The 20,042-nt window shown below is 46.2% G+C and overlaps 1 long non-coding RNA gene across 1 annotated transcript in view; it reads right to left on the bottom strand.

Annotated features, from left to right (window-relative positions):
* Positions 1-810: 810 nt before the first annotated feature.
* Positions 811-20,042, bottom strand: part of Gm10000 — a 57,805-nt gene continuing 38,573 nt past the window's right edge. Inside the window, exons 3-6 of the long non-coding RNA XR_381874.2 lie at positions 9,989-10,103; positions 8,936-8,998; positions 6,357-6,463; positions 811-970 (exon numbers count right to left, since the gene is read on the bottom strand). This is a non-coding gene — a long non-coding RNA (predicted gene 10000). The remainder of the gene's footprint in view (positions 971-6,356; positions 6,464-8,935; positions 8,999-9,988; positions 10,104-20,042) is intronic.

The following is a 20,042-nucleotide window of genomic DNA, read 5'->3' as shown; positions in this document are numbered from 1 at the left end:
TGGTTTCTTCCTCCAGGTGTTTCTGCGATTAGCCAGGGCCTGGGTGGCTGGTCACTGTGCCACCATTGTGTCCTGGGCCCTGTTTTCTCGACAAGTGGCCTTTGGGAATGACCCCAAATAAAAACCGGCAAGAGCAGACTGACAAGGGGCGAGACCATGAGCGGACTGGACGTGTGAGGGCACAGAGCACACCCGGAGCGGGAGCGGGGAGCGGGGAGCACGAGGGCCGGGTGGGGGTGGGGGATTTGAAGCGTCACCTTGTGCCCTGAGGCCTTCGTGCTGAGTGGAAGCCCACATGATGGGGTGGCACTTCAAGGACGCTGCCTGGCTTGGGGATACAATTGTGGGCAGGAGGAGTTTTCTTCTCCTCTGCTAAATCCTCGTGATTGCCACCCAGCTTGGATGAGATGGTCTGTTGCACAGGCAGCGGCCGCCAGCCGGGCAGATAAGGTGGGGAGGCCTTCCACAGCATCTTAGGTTTCTCCTGCCGCTGCCTCCTTGGCTTGGATTACATCCACTGCGTTTCTCGTAAGCCTGCCCTCCCCGCTGCCCCCACCATGACAGAAGGCTTTCTCTGCACAACAGAGGATGCCAGGAGAGCCTCAAGCAGAAACTGGCGGGGGTGGGGGTGGGGGTATTGGGGGGGGGGTGTCAGTCTTGGTCCCCTCCAAGTTGTTATTTTGTCTTTTTCTAACCCCACAGTCATAACAGGTTTCAGAATTGGGAAAGGATGAGAAAAGACGAATATGGGAACAGGAGAGACCATGGGCGCTGTCTGCCCAGACCCCTCCCTTTCCTGGCAGAGCCGGAAAGAGGCTGGACAACCCGTGTGTTTTGAGGCTTGAACTCAAGCCTTACCTGGGAGCTTCAGGGATATGAAAAGTGTTCAGACCCGTCCAGGATCCTTCTGGATAGTACTCATAGCTCACCAGATTCTCAGCATCCACTCCGCCGATGTTCAGTTATTCGTCTAGTTCATTTATATCAAATATATGGGAAATGGAGTCAGAGTGTGGGGGTGGTGACTGTTCCCAATGCCTGATAGTAGGCCAGAGTCAGATCCTGTACCACATATCCCCAAAGTAAGATAAGAACATCATGGGGACTTGGCACCAGGTTGGAGTCCCTGCCCTGCCTGACAAAACAGACAAAGCCCTAGATACAGCAGGGACTTTCTGTGTAATGATTTATCAACTCCAAAAGGGGAGATTATCCCTGGGTTATGGATGAGAAACATAAGCACAGAGGAACGTCTTGCCTGAAGGCACATGGAGACAGGCAGGCTACATGGCTGCAGACTTTATGCACATCATCGGGTGGGCGAGGCTGGGGCTGGGATACCTTGAGCCTCTCAATCTGGGCCTGCTGCTCACTTGGAAATCATCCCTACCCGTGAGCCTCAGCTCCCTCAGCTTTGTGCAATACAGACAGCCTTGTTCAGATGGAGAACAAGAGAGATGCTGGAAACAGGCTAATGAAAGCTGGGTGTGGTGGCACAGCCTGTCATCCCAGCACTTGGGAGGTGGAAGCAACATAATGGAAAGTCTATAGCTGGCCAGTAGTATACAGGAATTTCATTCATACACTTATCCATGAAAGCAGGTAGGATTCTACTAGTGCCTCCCAGTTAGAGCTGCGAGCTGAATGCACTGGAGTTGGGCACTGAAGAAACAGGGGTAACTGGGAAGACAAAGGTTGTATGCTACAACATCCAACTCTTAACACTCTCCAGTGCCCCAAACTAACACTGTGCCTGGGAATAAGCATTAGAAATGTGTGTGTGTGTGTGTGTGTGTGTGTGTGTGTGTGTGTGTGTTTACATGTGCTCCCGTGATCTAAACCACTATAGAGTCTGAGCCATGAGAGGGACCCATCATGGGCTGGTCTCATGCTAGGGAGCAGAGTCTCTGGGGATTGTTTGCTCACCCCTCAGACTGAACAATATCTGAGCCCCTCTGGGGCCACCCTCACTTTTACCAAGCCTTTTAAGTGGGTCTAAAGAAAGGAATGACAAGCTAGGCAAGAGCCAACCATGGATCCCCGGCACCGAGAATGACTCTGTGGGTGCAGGGGAGGACTGGCAGGATGGCTCCTCCCAGATCTCAAAGCCCAGTGACCATTCAAACCCCTCTGAGCCCTTTCAGTCCTCCGCCAGCCAGCATCTGTCTCACTGGTCCATCAGCTGAAGTGTGTGTGGATGGGTCCCACTCATGGCTCAGACTCCATAGTGGTTTAGATCACAGGAGTGTGTGTGTACACACACACACTTCTAATGCTTATTCCCAAGCAGGCAGTGTTATTTTGAGGTGCTGGGGAGTGTTAGGAGTTGGATGTAGTGGCATACTAGAGGTGTGCTTTGAGTACCACAGGCTGGCCCTTGTTTCCTGCTGAGTTTCACGGCTGTACCTGTCCCGCCACGATAGAAGCATTTGAAACTGGGAGCCAAGTAAACCCTTCCTCAGATAAGTTCTGAGACGAAAGAATTTGTCCTCATCTATCTATATCGGTCTCTCTGTCTCCTATTTGTCTCCTGTAGCTCTGGGGATTGAGTCTAGGGAGTTGTGTGCTAGGCAAGTACTTGACCACTGAGCTGTGTCCCCTGTTCCAATCCCCCTTATTTAATTGGTTAATTAATTAATGTTTTGTAGTCCCGGGAGACAAACCTGGGCCGCTGTGGAGTTTTAAATTTTTATATTTTAAAACAGTTTCACGAAGTTGCCCAGAGTGGCCTCAAACTTGCTGGACTATCAGAATCCAGAAGAGATGGATGGTCCTGGGAAAGGGCACCACCCGGATTTATGAGTGCTGCTTTTTATTCTTTTAATTAAAAAAAAAAAGATAAATACCCTCATCTTAGAAACTTCTCTTTGCCAAGACAGAGACCACTACAGAAAACCACAATCAATCAAAATGCGGAGTTGTGGAGCCCAGGCCCAACCACAACATGACTTCTGCACTTAAGGCTCTGAGGTTATTGTGGAAGAGGGGACAGAAAGATTTTTACAAGCCAGAAGATCAGGGAGTTTGCTATGAGATTATATCTCCTAGGAATGTCAGAAGCCTCTCCAATATGGCTGCCTATCCACCCTGAATAAGGACACCAGCAATGGCCAAGTTAAAGTGGGTGAGGGAAAGCTCACGAGGCCTCGGCCATAGACAAAAAACTACAGGCAACCAAGGAATGCCGAGAGCGGGAGCAATAGACATCCCAGGGAAGAGCACACACACTGCATACAGACAATACAAAGGATGCTATGAAAACACACACAAGTAACATTATACAGACTGAGAAAGTTATACTCCTGTATGCATACACATAAATATGTAACAACAATTAAAGAAAAAATGCCATGAATTCAAGAGAAGAGTGTGGGGGAATATACATGGGGTGGTTCGGGGACAGGAATGGGAAGGAGAAATGATGTAATTGTGATCTCAAAAATACTAAAAATACTATTTTCTTCTCAGATGCCTATTCCAGCATCAGTGATAAGAAGACGTTGGCCTCAGTGGTACAATAGAGCTACAGAGCAGAGAACTGAGCAATCAGAGAGAAAATACTGACGCGTAGTGAACTCCTCAGTGTGCGGAGCAAATACAAGACTGAGAAACAGCACACACAGAGGCATGGTGGACCATGCCCATGGTCCTAGCATGGGAGGCTGAGGCAGGAAAATGGAGTGTCAGGGTCCACCTGGGCTACACAGTAGGACTCTGTCAGAAAGAGAAACTAGACAAGGGGGGGTGAGGCGATAAGCAGCTAAGAGGGTGCACTGCCCTTGCAAAGGACCTGCGTTTGATTCCTAGCACCTACACAGTGTGGCTCACAACTGCTTGTAACTGTAACTCCAACTGACATTCCAGGGCAGTGGGGATGTTTTGAGAGTGTCTCCTGGTACCTTGTTCTGTAACATTCCCAAGTTCCAAAGGCCCAGACTTCTGGAGAAGGGGGAAACTGAGTCAGTCTCTGGCCTCCACAGTGTAGTGTAAAGGACAGAGAGCTCCCTCACTTGGGGAGCCCTAAACTTTGGAGGCCCTCAGCAACATGGGGAACAGGTAGAGTCTGTTTTATAGGCTAAGGTAATGGCAATACATAGCAACAGACAAAACCTCAGCACTTGTTTTAAGGTTCTTGGGCACAGAAGTCTATGCTATTCATCTCCTCAGGCTGGTAGGCACAGCAGGTTGCCGGGCCCTCCATGAAAGGATGAAGGAGAAGTCTGGATAGATGCTTCAAAGCTCAGATCACCTGCTACTTTTGCAGAGGACCAGGCTTTGATTCCCATTACCTACATTCTGACTCATAACTGCCTTTCATTCCAGGGGATCTGACACCTTCTTCTGGTCTCTGAGGGCATGCATACATATAGTGCACACACATACATGCAGGCAAACATTTATATAACATATATATATGAATGAAAGAGGAGGCAGGAAGCAAAACTCCTTACAGATGGAAAGTCAGACCAAGGTAGGCAGGTAACCTGCCTAAGGTCTGTTCTCTGCAGCTGTCTCATACAGGTACAGGAGCTGGGAATGGATTAAAAAGTGGTCTGTCTTGGGATTTTTCCTCTGATGTCACCTATGATTTTAAAAAGGCAGTGAGAAAGGCCGGGCGTGGTGGCACACACTTTTAATCCTAGCACTCGGGAGGCAGAGGCAGGCAGATTTCTGAGTTCGAGGCCAGCCTGGTCTACAAAGTAAGTTCCAGGACAGCCAAGGCTACACAGAGCAACCCTGTCTCAAAAAAACAAAAACCAAACAACCAAACAATAACAACAACAACAACAAAAGGCAGTGAGTACCGTTTACACGGGGTCTGTAAGGCTTTCAGAGGCCAGGGAGGTTGTGGTGGTTTGAATGGAGTAGGTATGGGCTTGTTGGAGGAAGTGCATCACTGTGGGAGTGGGCTTTGAGACCTTCTTCCTAGCTGCCTGGAAGCTAGTCTTCTCCTGGTTGCCTTTAGATCAAGATGTAGAACTCTATGCACCTTGTGTGTGCAGTGCTCTTGGAGGTCAGATGAGGCAGTGGATCCTTTCAGACTAGAGTTACAGGTGGTTGTGAGCCACCATGTAGATGCTAAAAATCAAACACAGGTCCTCTGGAAGAGGAGCAAGTGCAGAGCCACCCCTCCATCCCTGTCCTCCAATGATTCTATGGTAAGCATGAATTCAATTTATAATTAAATTAAAAAAATACATAATTTTCAGTCTTGGGCTGGAGAGGGTGTGTGTTTCTGTTCTTTCAGGATTTTAGGAGGGAAGTCAGGCCCATTAGAGAACAGGTTTTAGAAAAAAAATGTTTCAGTGCTGGAGAGATGGCTCAGGGGTTAAGAGCACTGACTGCTCTCCAGAAGGTCCTGAGTTCAAATCCCAGCAACCACATGATGGCTTACAACCATAAGTAATGAGATCTGATGCCCTCTTCTGGTGCATCTGAAGACAGCTACTGTGTACTTATATAAAATAATAAATAAATCTTTTTAAAAAATAAGTAAATGTAAAATAAATTTTAAAAAAAGAAAAAAAATGTTTCAGTGTGACTGGGCTGTAATGCTATACTGTTGCTCTGTTTAAGTCAGGGTAGCCTGGCTGCTCTAAGAGTCATCAAAATACAAGGGCCTTAAATGAGAGTGGCTTTGGTTTGTCTCTCTTGTATCAGTAAAGAGATAGACCAGAAACCTCAGGACTGCTGGGTGATTCTGTTCCAATGAGTTATCAATCACTCAGGGAGTGGGACATCTTTACCCTTCTTCTCATCTGGTTCCTAGATATATGGGCCAATGGTTGTGCCAGTTGTTACCACAAGAAGGAAGGAAAAGAAACAGTGGAGGAAAAGCTACTTCCTTTCCAAGAAAGTGCCTGGAAGTTGCAAACTTTTGCTCAGAATTCATTGGCCAAAATTTAATTCCAAGAGCATAACTAGCTGCAAGGGAAGCTGTCAAATTAAGGAAGCATTGGTCTATTTTCATTGATATAACAAAATAACCAAGGCTTGATGACATGTAAAGTAAAAAGAAGAGAGGTTTGCTTAGTTCATAGTTTTAGAAGTCAAAAGCCCAAGATTGATTGTTCCTTTGGTTTGACTTTCATGGTTTGTCACACCATGGAGGATAGTGTTGTCGGGGGAGTACCTGTGACAAGGTGATTCAGGAGTCAGGCTTTCACCTTCAGAACAATTTACTCTCTCTTGTAAACTAACAAAAATCCCATGAGAACTTTCTTAATATCTTCTGAGGGCCATAATCCCAGTGATCTAACCACTCTGCTCTAAGATCCATCTCTTAAAGGTTCTACTCCTACCCCCATCCCTTTAGCCCAACAGCCCCCCTGAGGTTCAGCCTCAACATATGAAACCTTGGGGGACAAAGCAGAAACACAGCAAGGGTCCAGCTGGGTAGAGGAATCCCTGCTGATAAAAGGTCTGCACGTGCACCAGTGGACAGGGAACAGGATTACAGTATCTGTAAATATAAGAGAAAGGAGATGAGAATATGTGTGAGGTATAGTTTTCCATTTGAACAAATCAAAGCCAGCAATCAGGAACACTCAGTTGCCTGTTCTGAATCAGCATATAATGTTCAACATCCCTCTACATGACTATACCCAAAAGGTTTTGAGTGCAGCCAGGCCTGTCTCTTCTTTCCTCATGACCACTGCAAGGCTCCCCCTGCACCACCTAGATGGAGCCCTACTTGTGGCTGATAAACTCTGGAGAGTTTATCACTGTGACAAATGTCTGTCACAAATTTTTAAACAATGCATTTATTTTGGCTCACGGTTTCTGGGATGTCAGCCTATGGTTGGCTGGACCTGGGGGAAGGTGTAACATCATGGAAGTTGCTCACTTTACAGCAACCAGGAAGTAGAAAGACATGGAGAGCAGGCTCTGAAGTAGGAGGAGTTTCCTGACAAGCCTTCAGTGCCCTACTCTCTCTAGTAGGTCTCACTTCCTAAGCTTTTCAGAATATTCCAACATTGCTATCAATTTACAAATCCTGGTAGTCAATCCATTGATAAAAGCCAAACCCTCAGGATCCAATTATTTCCCTGGAGTCTTACCTCCTGGCACTGCTCAGAATTCACTGGCTAAAATTTAATTCAAAGAGCATAACTAGCTGCAAGGGAAGCTGTCAAATTAAGGAAACATTGAACCATCTCTAATATATGAGTCTTGGAAGGGAGATACTTCATATGTAACCTAAACACTCACTGCTCGGCCACCATTTTGAATTCAGAGTTGTCTTTCTGTTTGGTTGGTTGGTTGATTGTTTTTGTTGTTGTTGTTGTTTTGTTTTGTTTTATTTTGTTTTTGTAATTTTTTCAGTTATGGAACTTTACAAATCTTGTTGAGGTTGGGACTGTAGCTGATTTAGTATAGTTCTCACCTAGCATGCATGAAGCCTCATGCTAGGAGAGGAGAAGGCAGGACACCAGTTACAACTACATACTTTGTTTGAGGTCAATCCTGGCTATATGAAGCTCTGTCTCAAAAAAAAGAACAAGAAGAAAGAGGAGGAGAAACAGGAAGAGGAGGAGGAAAAAAGAGGGGGTGTTCCTCTCACTGTAATCATGTATCTAATGGTTTTCTACTTAGTTCTATTCTGGACACACCTTCCCTTACTGTCCCCTTGAACCTCACAATAGCCTGGGGGCATGTACTGTGCTGACTAGTTTTATGTCAGGTTGATACAGGCTACAGTCAGCTAAAAGTAGGGAAACTCAATTGAGAAAATGCTTCCATATGATCTGGCTGCATTTTCTTAATTAATGATTGATAGGGAGAGCTCAGTTCCCTGTGGATGGGGCCAAACCTGGGTTAGTAGTCCTGGGTTCTATAAGAAAGCAGACTGAGAAAGTCATGAGGAGCAAGCCAGTAAGCAACACTCTTCCATAGCCTCTGCATCAGCTCTGCCTCCAGAGTTCTGTCCTGCTTGAGTTCCCTTCCTGACTTCCTTCAATGGCGGATTAGGATGCAGAATTGTAAGCTGAATAAATACTTCTCTTCCCATCTTGCTTTTGGTCATGGCGTTTCATCGCAGCAATGATAACCCTAACCCTAACTAGGACAGATTCCCTACTTTACCCATGGGAAAACAGAGGGCAGGTAGCAAGAAGCAACACTGGAACCAGAGCCAGGCTTCCCAGCTGGATTACTGAAAGAGGACCCTATCTGAACATAAATGCCACCCCCAACTGTCTGGAAAAGTTGATGAGCCCTCCAGCCTTCCATGAGGCTCCTTAGAAGTGAACCACTCATCCAAAGTATGTGTGGGCTTGGCCTTCCCCTTCTCGCGTGGGAGAGACCCATTAACTCACACTTTGGTTCATGCAAGACAACTTCTCAGCACCCATAAATCATTTTCCGGCCCTTCTTACTGGGGACCTCAACTTAAGATATGCAATGTCCTACTCATCATGATGGCAAAGCAAACCCAGAAATGTCATATGGAACTGTGAACCTAAAATAGATTACAGCCAAGATCTCAACACAGGACCCAAAGAGGAATGGAAGGGAGGCCACTGACTCAAAGTGCAATTGGGAAGTTTCCAGGCCAGCAAATGAATGATGCGGTGATGCTGCCTGCTGCAGCCCCACTCGAGGCTCCGTGCTGTGGGAGCTACCTCCCATCAGGGTTTTTGTTTTTGTTTTGTTTTTCTAACTTTTCAATTTTTGATCAGGATCTGGACTAGGCATAAAATAGGTTTTGCAGAATATTCACCTAGGATGATTGCCAAACACTGTAGTGATGAGTGAGACACCCCTGCAGCCTTGGTCAGTCTGATACAATGTTTTTGAAAAGAGAATGTTCACTAGTGAAACACAGCCCTCCCTATTCTTTGATTATAGACAGCTGCTCACAATGTAGCCCAGGTTTACCTAGAATTCTCTACTTAGAGCAGGCTGGCATTGAATTAATAAGTGACCTTCTTACCTCTGTCTCCCAAGGACTGGAATCACCATCCTTGTCTGAAACACAGTATCTCTGGAGTAGACACTAAAATAACAAGAGAAGTCATAGGGTCTGGAGTGCAATTATTCAGTGCCTGCTGTGTGCCTTGCATAAATTAGGCACCTCATGAGTATGGTCTGAGTCATGTTGGTGATGTGTTTTTATTTTACAAGTAAGAAACTCAAGTCAAGTAAGGAAATGGCCAAAAGGTTCATCTCAAACCTGTAATCTCAGCACTAGACAGATGGAAGCAGGGGAATCGGGAGTTCAGGGCCAGCCTCAGCTACATAGTGAGTTCAGGGCTATCCTAGCTATATGATACCCTGTCTGTAACAGCAAATCAGACAAAGGGTATGCGTTTTACTACACTCTTAAAAACTCATTTCTACCTTTTCACAGGCCCCTCTATTTCCTGGATTCTACATATACTTGTGCCCACACAAATGTTTATGCTTAAACCCATTGCCATGTATCCTAATCTTTTTCTCAGTTTGAAACATGGTTTTTCTATGTCACCCTGGATGACATGAAACTCACTATATATATCAGACTGAACTCACAGAAATATGCCCACCTCTACCTTTGGAGTACTGAGATTAAAGGTGTGTGCCAGCATGCCTGGCAAAATTTTTAATAAATATTTGCAATAAATAAATATTTGTATATACATATATATATGCTCAAAAAAGATATAAAGAAAAAGATGAAATGTAGTTAAATAAAATATTTTAACATAAAATATACATTAAAAATACTGTTATTGAATTAAAAAATAGACATAACAGTTATTAAAGAGATAAACCACATGTTTTGCTGGTCCTAAAATCTGGTGTGTTTCACACCTTCTGTGCATCTCAGTTAGGATGAACTGCTCAGTTGCTGCTTGAGGTCACAGCCTGGACACCTTGTTGCTGGGAGCCTTGTCATTCAAAGACCCAGCTGCAGTAGCAAACTCCCATGGCAGCAGGTGGGGAACACAGCAACTGAGATGGCCAGCAGCAAAAAAAACACAAAACAAACAAACAAACAAAAAACCTTCAGAGAGTGACTCAAGATGTCCCTGTGTACAACTGAGGCTCCATGCTTCTTGCCTTCCTCCAGGGGAGCTCAACAACCCTTTGGTATAGCTGGAAGGCTTAGGGTCCCCTTCCTAGAAAGAAAATACACATATACAAATGTAAACAAAGCTTGGCTTACAATCCCTGAGACTCCTCACAGTCCTCAGAAGGCCCGCCAAGGCTCTCTGATTCCATAGATACCTTGTGAAAGACCCTGGCTCCAGAGCAGCTGAGAAAGATGCACAGAGTGTACACACACTTAGTCACTGATAAACAAACCGGAGTCTGCTGCTCTGTGTGCAGAACAGGCTGAGGGAGGTGCCTGAGCTGCCTGATGAAGTAGCCAGGCTCCTGGGTGTCCTGCTTTCCCTCCACGCAGCCCTGCAGCCTGTAGGGTCCCTGGTTCAGCCACATACACACACACACACACACACACACACACACACACACACACACACACACACACACACACACACACACACACACGGAGATACTGACACATACATAGAGAAGTAGGAGGAAATGTTTTCAGAGGTTATTCAGGCTGAGGCGGTATACAGTCTGCCGTCTGTGGACTACCCGCCATAGCGGAGATCCAACAGCCCCTGCCTGAGGATATGATCAAGTATAGGTGAAAAAGCACAGGTTAAAAAAAAAACCTAAGGCAGGTTGAAAATGAGCAATGAAGATCCAGGTCAACTGGCAAGGCAGAAAGCGGGGTGGGGGTGGGGGGTGGGTAACCTCCTCCTTCCTCTTCCTCCTTCCTCCCGGGAATGTCAATGGCCGGGGTGATGTCCAGCCATGATGAGGAAGCTCAGCTGCTTTACTAAACCCGGGGGAATCCAACACTCCCTTCACCCAATCATCATCAGTGCTTAAGATGGGGACACAGCAGACAAGCCACCACAGAACCTTAGGCCCAGGGTGAGCTGGTCCCCTACTCACGAACTGCTCAGACCCTTTGAGTCTCCAAGACAGTTCAGACCCCCACACCCTACCCTGGAAGTCCTTGCCCAGCTCCCTAGCTCACAGCTCTGCAGCGGGACTGGCAGATGTTCCCAGGCTTGGAGTATCCTCTGCTGGTTTCTCTCTCTCCCCCAAGGCTGGCACTCTCCTGCATACCCTTCCTGCCTTAGCCAAGCAACCACAGGGTCCTGGGCAGCCATTTCTACTGCCTCCTCCCTGATCGTCCCTGCTGATCGACTGGGTTCATATTTACAACGTTCCAGACCGAGCTGTCTGTCATGGAGCAAGCAAGCTCTTAAAGAAGATACAGTTTTAATAAAACAGAAGAACGGTCACACTGTAAGTGTTACAGCTCTGGGGGGAGGGGGGGGCAAGGACACCCCCCCCCCCCAATGGAAATGTTGCAGCTCTGAGGGGAAAGGTATCCTGGCAGTTGGGAGCCAGGGATTACCACCAAGTCACACTGCACAAAGCACAACGAACCTCACACAAGTCTTGGGGAAGACACAAGAGGGTGGTTAGAAGCTGCAGGGTACTGAGAGGGAGGTCGAACTTAACTAGGGTTTCTTCGGGAGCAGACTTTCCCAGGTTGGAGGCTTCCAGAGTGGGGATTAGTGGAATTTCAAGTCATGAGCTTGGTGTGAGCCTAGGGACCGATGGGCTTTAGGGCCCCAGGATCCGTAGGTTTTCAAACCCAGAAATCAGTTCCGACCTTTCACCTTTCTCACTCATGTCGTGGCCACCTAAGCTCTTGCTGGGCAGAGGGTTCTATAAACCCCACTTCCCCTGGGGGCAGGCCTGGTTTATCCCTTATCACAGTGGCACTGACAGTAATGTATTCCTTCACTGTCATGCTGGCACCCGGGCCAGATTCTAAACTATGTGTCCATCTTCCTGCGGTTTTCTTCTTGACTTACCTCTTCAACATCCCCACAGGCTCCGCTCAGACCAACATTCCTTCCTAGACTTCTCTCTCCACGGAAACACGGTGTCAGCAAAGCTGGAAACTTACTATCAGGAAGCAGTTTAATGAGCCTCCTGGCAGTGCCACCTCAGAGGCACAAAAAAGTAAGATTCCTCCTACAAAGAGGCTTTTAAATTTTTATTTATTTTCATCTCTGAGGGAAAAGATGTTTCCATAAGCGCCAACCCCTAAGGCTGCTTATATCTAATTGGCCAGAGTTGCCTCACATCTTTGGTTTAGCCAATGACCCGTAGAGGAATGGTTGCAGAGAGACTGATGTGAACCAATCAGAAGTCATCCTCTAGAGCTGGGGCCAGAGCTTACAAGAACACAAGGACGCCATTTTGAAAAGGGTCTGTGGTAGGAAGGCTTCTGGAGAAGAGGGAGGAAGCCCTTCTCTTTTGTATACCAGCAGCCTCAGTCCACACCACAGCCCCTCCACACCTTGCAAACTAGGAGCTCCAACGCAGGAAGTACGGAGTTCCCACCTTATTCTACTCCAGGGCTTAGGACCTGAATTCAAGATATACACATGGGACCGGGGGTGGGTGAGTGAGTGTAGGAGGAACTTAGCCAAGCAGGCCCAGCCGTGTGCCGCTGATACTTCCTCCCTGAGTCACCTAGAATCTGCCAGCACAGTTAGGACCAATGATGCTGGACCAGGTGATGGAGTGAGCCATTGAGAAAACGACAGCGTAATATCTGGCTACTAGAGAGCCAATGAGATGCTGGGAGGAGGGGGTATAAAAGTTTGCCCAGTTCGAGTAAAAATGAGTCTGCTTTTGTAACTTGTCTTACTCCCCGAGTCTGTCCTTGACTCTGTGCCCTCTCAACTGCCCCTGCCCCCACCTGACTGTAAGGGTCTTGGTCGAGTCACAGATAACAGGTGTGTGTGGGGGGAGGGGGCGCGGCACGCCTTATTCCCAACACTCCAGAGACAAGAGCAGGTAGATTTCTTAGTTCCTGCAGCCCCCCAGACGCCCCAACCCCACATAGCAAACTCCAGACCAAGGCTACATAGTGAGGCCCTGTCTCATACAAACTAACAAATCAACAAAGAAAAGCAAATGAAAATATACATACCCGAATGAGTAAGATTCCTTCCGCTCAGGCTCCTCTGAATGACATATAACTACAGCTTGCTTTCCATAGCTTTGTTTTGTTTGAGACAAGGTCTCACTAAGAAAACCAGGCTGGCCTGGAACTCACAGAGACCCACCCACTTTTCCCTCCCTAGTGCCAGAATTAAAGGTGTGTGCCAGGGGTCTCAGCTTAGTCTCTCAACCACAAATAAGACATTTTACTGGTGGAGGTGGGGGGAATTGCAGCTATTTCACACACAACTGTGTGTTTCTTTTGTTTTTGAGACAGGATCTCACTATGCAGCCTAGGACTTTCTATATAGACCAGACTGGTCTTGAATTTCCTGTTGTCCTCCTGCCTCAGCCTCTATGCTGAGGCCATAAGTCCGAGCCACCATGTCTTGCCACATACCCTAGTGCATTCCTTGAATACCAGGCCTGTTCAGAGCACAATTCTAGGTTCTAGACCACCCTTGAGCCCAACAGATTTGACACATAGAATGATTTTTAGCTTCTGCCTCACTAATATTGGGATTGCAGGTATGTACCACAACACCCTTGGCTTATTGTATCTTATAACAGATACAATACAGAGCAGTCAAGTTTTCATACAATTCAGTGATGAAGAAATGACTTCTATATTAAATGTCAGTGTGCGTGAGTGTGTGTGTGTGTAGGGGTGTGTGTATAAGCGTGTATGCATGTGTTGGGGTGCTCTTAGACATATATTGAATGGAAGAAGTCAGATATAAAAGAGTATAGGGGCAGAGAGATGCCTCAGCAGTTAAGAGTGCTTGTTGTTCTTCCAGAGAACCCAAGTTCAGTTCCTAGCACCCATACTGGACAGCTCATAGCCACCTGACATGTCAGTTCCAAGAATCCAGCATTCTCTTGTGCCCCCAGGGTGCTGCACTCATGAGACATACACCCATACAAACACATGTGTAACTTTTTAAGTGATTGTATAAAATTTTGTTCACAGAAGGGTTGAAAAGGGCAGGCTTGATGGAGGTCAGAAGAGACCATGCTTGAGAGAGGCAGGTCACAGGAATCCTGGTATGGATGGAAATGCCCTGCCTCCCCATGCAGATGATTACATGACTGGGTATGCATTGACCTTTGAACTGTGGTGAATCCAGACAGTGGAATATTATTCAGTGCTGAAGACAAATAGGCTGCAGAGCCATGGAAGCCATGGGAGAAGCTAATGTGTGTTGTCTATGAGGAAGGAGAAATGAACCTGAAAACACTGAGCACTGTATGGTTCTGATGGAGATGGGATTAAAAGTGTGAACCACCATGCCTGGATTGAAGCTTTTCTTTAATTCCTTTTCACAAAATGGAAGCTTAGCTTGGTGGTATCTTGCTCTGAGGTCACCGCTCCCTTAATTCTATGTAATATCTTTAATCTATAATCTATTTATCTCCTTGAGCATGGGATATATCTCCACTCTACTTCCTGATGCCCTTTTAGTTCTTAAAACATACAGTTTGCATTTTTCCTTCCTAAGATTGCTGCATTTCAGCAAAACACCCTTCATAAAACCAAACCACAGGACAGAGTCTATGCTAAGCTATTTTGAGATTTCCTATGTCAATACAATTAATTTAAATCTTTCACTTTAGCCTCGGGCAGACTCTTATAACAAGGGCAAAAAAAAGCAGCCACATTTGTCACCAAAATATCACAAGAATGATCTCTAGGCAATATACTAAAAAATCTTCTCTGGAACCTCTTAAGCCAGGCCCCCAACATTCAGATCACCCTTAGCACCACTGTCTTCCATGCTCCTACGAGAATGGTCCGTTAAGTCCCACTTTAAGCATTCCACTGCTCTCCTAATCCAAAGTCCCCAAATCCACGTTTCTCCAAACAAAAGCATGGTCAGGCCTATCAGAGCAATACCCCCATGCCCTGGCACCAACTCCTGTCTTAGTTAGGGTTTCATTACTATGAAGAGACACCATGACCATGGCAACTCTCATAAAGGAAAACATTTCATTGTGGCTGGCTTACAGTTTTAGAGGTTCAGTCCATGATCATCATGGTGAGAAGCATGGCAGCATCCAGGCAGGCTTACAGTTTTAGAGGCTCAGTCCATGATCATCATGGTAAGAAGCATGGCAGCATCCAGGCAGACACGGTGTTTGTTAGGGAATGAGCTGAGAGCTCTACACTTTGATCCACAGGCAGCAGAAGGCGACTGTATCACTGGCTATAACTTGAGCATAGGAGACCTCAAAGCTCATCCCCATAATGACACACTTCCTCCAACAAAGCAACACCTCCAAGCATTCAAATACATGAGTCTATGGGGGCCATACATAGTCAAACCACTACAGGGGGCTTTGGAATTACTATACATGCGAATGTAACAAAAGGCACAGGTCATTCTACATCTGTCCCACCTCAGAAAATGCCCAACATCAGGATGCTTAGGCAGCAGAGAGTGGCATTACTTCAGAAGGTTAAGGAGACGTGGTCTTCTTTGAAAGAAGTGTGTAGCCGCAGTGAGCTTTGGGGTTTTCAAAGTCTACGCCAGGCCCAGAGACTGACTCTCTTCTTGCAGCCTGGGGATATGAATGTCAAACTCTCAACTCCTTCTCCAGCACCGTGTCCACCTGTGAACCACCATGCTTATTGCTATGACAATGATGGGCTAAATTTCTGAACCTGTAAGCCAGTCCCAAGCAACTAAATGCTTTCTTTTATAAGAGTTGCTTTAGTCATGGTGTCTCTTCACAGCAACAGAACACTGACTAAAGCATTTGGCTTTAGCTTTCTTTGCTAATTCAGTTAATGTTAATAAAATTATTACATTTTTGTAATTACAATTTGACATGTCTGACGCTTTTATCTTGCATCTGTTGGCTGATTGTATGGAATGAAAATGTTATAAAGAATTTTAAAAGTTTTCTGTTAATAAGGTTATTTTTATAAAACTTTCCAAAATGAGTAATTTACTCTTGTTGACAAGTCAGTCATCGTCTCTGGGAATACACTTTTAAAATAGAAAATTAAAAATTATTTGTTTGGGGAATACAACTTAAAATAAATTATCTTTTTTATGTAGCCTGCCAATATAAAATATATTTATTGTATAATCTTGAAGTATAGGAATAACAACTTGATGTTAACAGAAATATGTATTATTATGTTTTCAAATATTAGATATGGCCATTTAAGATAATAATCCCAATTTTTAAAATGTTTCCTTATAGTATGGTGGACTATTCTTTGAGTATATGCCCAGGAGTGGTATAGCTGGGTCTTGGTAGATCGATTTCCAGTTTTCTGAGAAACTGCCAAATTCATTTCCAAAGTGGTTGCATAAGCTTGTGCTCCCATCAGCCATGGAGGCACATTCCCCTTGCTCCACATTCTCATCAGCATGAGCTGTCCCAAGAATTTTTTTTTTATCTTAGCCATTCTGACAGGTGTAAGATGGAATCTCAGAGTTGTTTTGATTTGCATTTCCCTGAAGCCTAAAGATGCTAAAGATTTCTTTAAGTGTTTTTCGGCCCTTTGAGATTCCTCTGTGAAGACTTCTCTGTTTGGATCTGTACCCCAATTTTAACTGGATTATGTGGTTTGTTGGTGTCTAGTTTTTTGAGTTCTTTATGTATTTTTGGATCCTAGCCCTCTGTCAGGTGTGAGGTCGGTGAAGCTCTTTTCCCATTCTGTAGGCTGTCGTTTTGTGGTTTTGATGGTGTTGTTTACCTTACAGAAACGTTTCATGGGGTCCGGTTTACTCATTGTTGATCTTAGTGCTTCAGTCGTTGGTGCTCTGTTAAGGAAACTGTTTCCTGCCAATGGGTTCAAGGTTACCCCCCACTTTCTTTTCTATTAGATTTAGTGTTATCTGGTTTTATGGAAGAGGCAGGAAGGATTGAAGGGGCCAGAGAGGTCAAGGACACTGAAGAAAACCCACAGAATCAACGCACCTGGACCCACAGGGGCTCACAGAGACTGAATTGCCAACCAGAGAGCCTTCGTGGGACTGACCTAGGCCCTCTGCTCATGTGCAACAGTTGTGTAGCTTGGTCTTCATGTGGGACTTCTACCAGCAGGAGTGGAGCTGTCTCTGACTCTCTTGCCTGCTTTTGGGACCCCTTTCCTCTTACTGGGTCGCCTTATTCAGCCTCAATAGAAGAAGATGCGCCTAGACTTACTGCAACTGTGTATCCCAGGGCTGATTGCTATCCATGGAAGGCCTCCCCTTTTCTGAAGAGAAAGAGAGGAGGAGGGGTTGGGGGAGGGGCTTGGAGGAAAGGAGGGAGGGGAAACCAGATGGGACATAAATTTAATTAATTAGTTAATTAATTAATCAACAAAAATTCGTGTTTTCCTTGAAATATTCTATTTTTGTTCATTAAATAATATCTGATATTATTACTATTTAAAACAAATATACAAAGTTCATCACAGTTGGAAGCAAGGAATGCCACTTAGACACTTCCTGTTCAGATTCATTCCTTAGATTCTGACTTTAACTGACTGCTTTTACAAAGATTCCAGGTGCCGGGCATGGTGGCTCACGCCTTTAATCCCAGCACTTGGGAGGCAGAGGCAGTCGAATTTCTGAGTTCGAGGCCAGCCTGGTCTACAGAGTGAGCTCCAGGACAGCCAGGGCTACACAGAGAAACCCTGTCTTGAAAAGCAAAAACCCTGTCTTGAAAAATAACCCCAAAGATTCCAGGGACTTGTTTCTCAGCCATGAGTCTGATAGAACAGCTAAGTATAGTTACCTTACCCTGCTACAGAACTCTGACCATGGTCTAGTCAGTTATCCGACTTAAGCTTATGACAGCTTTATCTTTAACCTTCTGTTATACCGATTCATGTTAACTTTGTTGTAAAAGCTTTCCTGATGTTACTTTGTTTCTTAATGTTCCACACAAAGTTGCACAGTTATTACATCCTGACTTTCTGTTCTGGATCTTTAACAACTGTTTTGTTTTATCATGGTCTGTTGTGTTTCATCATGGTCACTTGGATGGACCCTCTTCTGAGGCATTCTATCTGCGGCTCCCCGCTTATCCAACTTCCCTCAGCCTTGAAGCAAAGAGATTGGTGCCCCAAAACTCCTGAAAGCAGTCTGAGTGACCTCTAAAAGTGACTAACAGGTCACAGGTCATCTGACTCGTCCCTCTTCTTGCCACCCTGGACTCAGAGTGAGTTTTGGAAACTCAGAACTAGAACATCTGGACTGAAGCCCCCATTGCCTTAACTAACTCTCTGCCTCATGAGCTCAGCTCAGCTTCACATCTTCTAGGACCAGCTCCACCCCTTGGCTGTCTCAGTACTCCACAGGACTAGATCTGACTACTGGGATGGGATTTGTGCCCTCTGCCTCCTCCTCAAACTGCTGCTTCCATGTCAACAAATCCTAACTGGTTAGAAATGGGGCCAAAAGACGGAGTCCAGAAATATTTAACCCTAAGTCTCCTCCTGTGTGTGCATTTCTGGTTCCTTCCCACTCTGGCTCTTCCCTTGGGACACTCTTCTTTCTTCTTTATCCTCATACGTATGCTTTAACCCTGATTTTAAATGTTTCACTTACTGAATTTTACTCTATACCCAAACAAATGTTCTACAAAAGCCCTCCCAGTGTCTCAAACTCCACAGCCTCTACTGGCTCCCGATAGATTTTCAAAAAGATGTTTTTTGGTTTTTTGTGTGAAAAATCTGGCTAAAAGGAAACTTTCCCCCTTCCACCCCAGGCCAGATGCAGTTCTTTACATCAGTCCTCTACTTCCCATTCCTTCCTTTGATGCTTGGTAGCTCCCTGCTGCTTCTGTTAGCCCACGTTGGCCCAGCGGTCCAGGCAATGGAACCAGTCACTGTCACGTGGAATTAATCTATGCCCACTTCCTCTCACCAACCTGCTCCGTTTCTTCTGCCTCTGCTCCTTCCTATCCCTCAACCATCCCAGAAGCTCTCAGTTCCACTCTGTAACCAAATCATCTGCTCACAGCCTTGTCCAATAATCGCTTTCCAGGTCTCTTCGGGAATACAGGAGGTAATCGCAGCCAAGCAAGTTAAGACTTGCCTCCTACTCCATGACCGGAGGACCCCTTGTTCAGTGAATCCAAAATTACCCCCTCTAACAAAGATCCTACTCAACAGAAAACAGATATTATAACCCGCCCTGCATTTAAAAAAAAATCCTCTTAGAGTTAGAAATAATAGTTTCCCACTAGAAGACTACATTTCCCAGCTTCCCTTGCAGACTAAGGAAGTCCTTTCCACCCCTAAAAGGAGGATGCATCCCATCTTCTTCTATAGGCATTTTGGTCATAAGTATATGTGGATGACAAAGATGCCCCCATGCTGTGAATAACATTGCCCTGCCTAAGATCAGGCCAAGCCTTTCTTTCTGCCTTCCTTCTCTCTATAGCTACCCTAAATAATCTATGCTCTCATGCTATAAAAGAGAACCAAACCTCAGAGAGGTAATCAACCCAAGACCACAGGGCCTGCATAAGTGGCGGAACCAAGTGTGGGGCTTGCTCGTGCGGTGCCCAGGCTGCCTCTGAGCCCAGTGGTGCTGGAATCCACTGGGATTAGGGATTCTAGGGCCCTTTATCCCTCTCCTGCCCCCTCATCCCGCTCCTACCCCCATCCTGCTCCTGCCCTCTCATCCCGCTCCTGCCCCCTCATCCTGTTCCTACCCCCATCCTGCTCCTGCCCCCTCATCCTGTTCCTACCCCCATCCTGCTCCTGCCCCCCATCCCGCTCCTGCTCCCTCACCCCGCTCCTGCCCCCTCATCCTGTTCCTACCCCCATCCTGCTCCTGCCCTCTCATCCCACTCCTGCCCCCCATCCCGCTCCTGCTCCCTCACCCCGCTCCTGTCCCCTCATCCTGTTCCTACCCCCATCCTGCTCCTGCCCTCTCATCCCACTCCTGCCCCCTCATCCCGCTCCTGCCCCCTCACCCCGCTCCTGTCCCTTCATCCTGTTCCTACCCCCATCCTGCTCCTGCCCTCTCATCCCACTCCTGCCCCCTCATCCCGCT

The sequence above is a fragment of the Mus musculus genome, chromosome 12 (genome assembly GCF_000001635.26).
Source record: "Mus musculus strain C57BL/6J chromosome 12, GRCm38.p6 C57BL/6J".
Lineage (NCBI taxonomy): Eukaryota > Metazoa > Chordata > Mammalia > Rodentia > Muridae > Mus > Mus musculus.
Note: the sequence above shows the minus strand (reverse complement) of the source record. Positions and strands in the feature narration are given on the sequence as shown.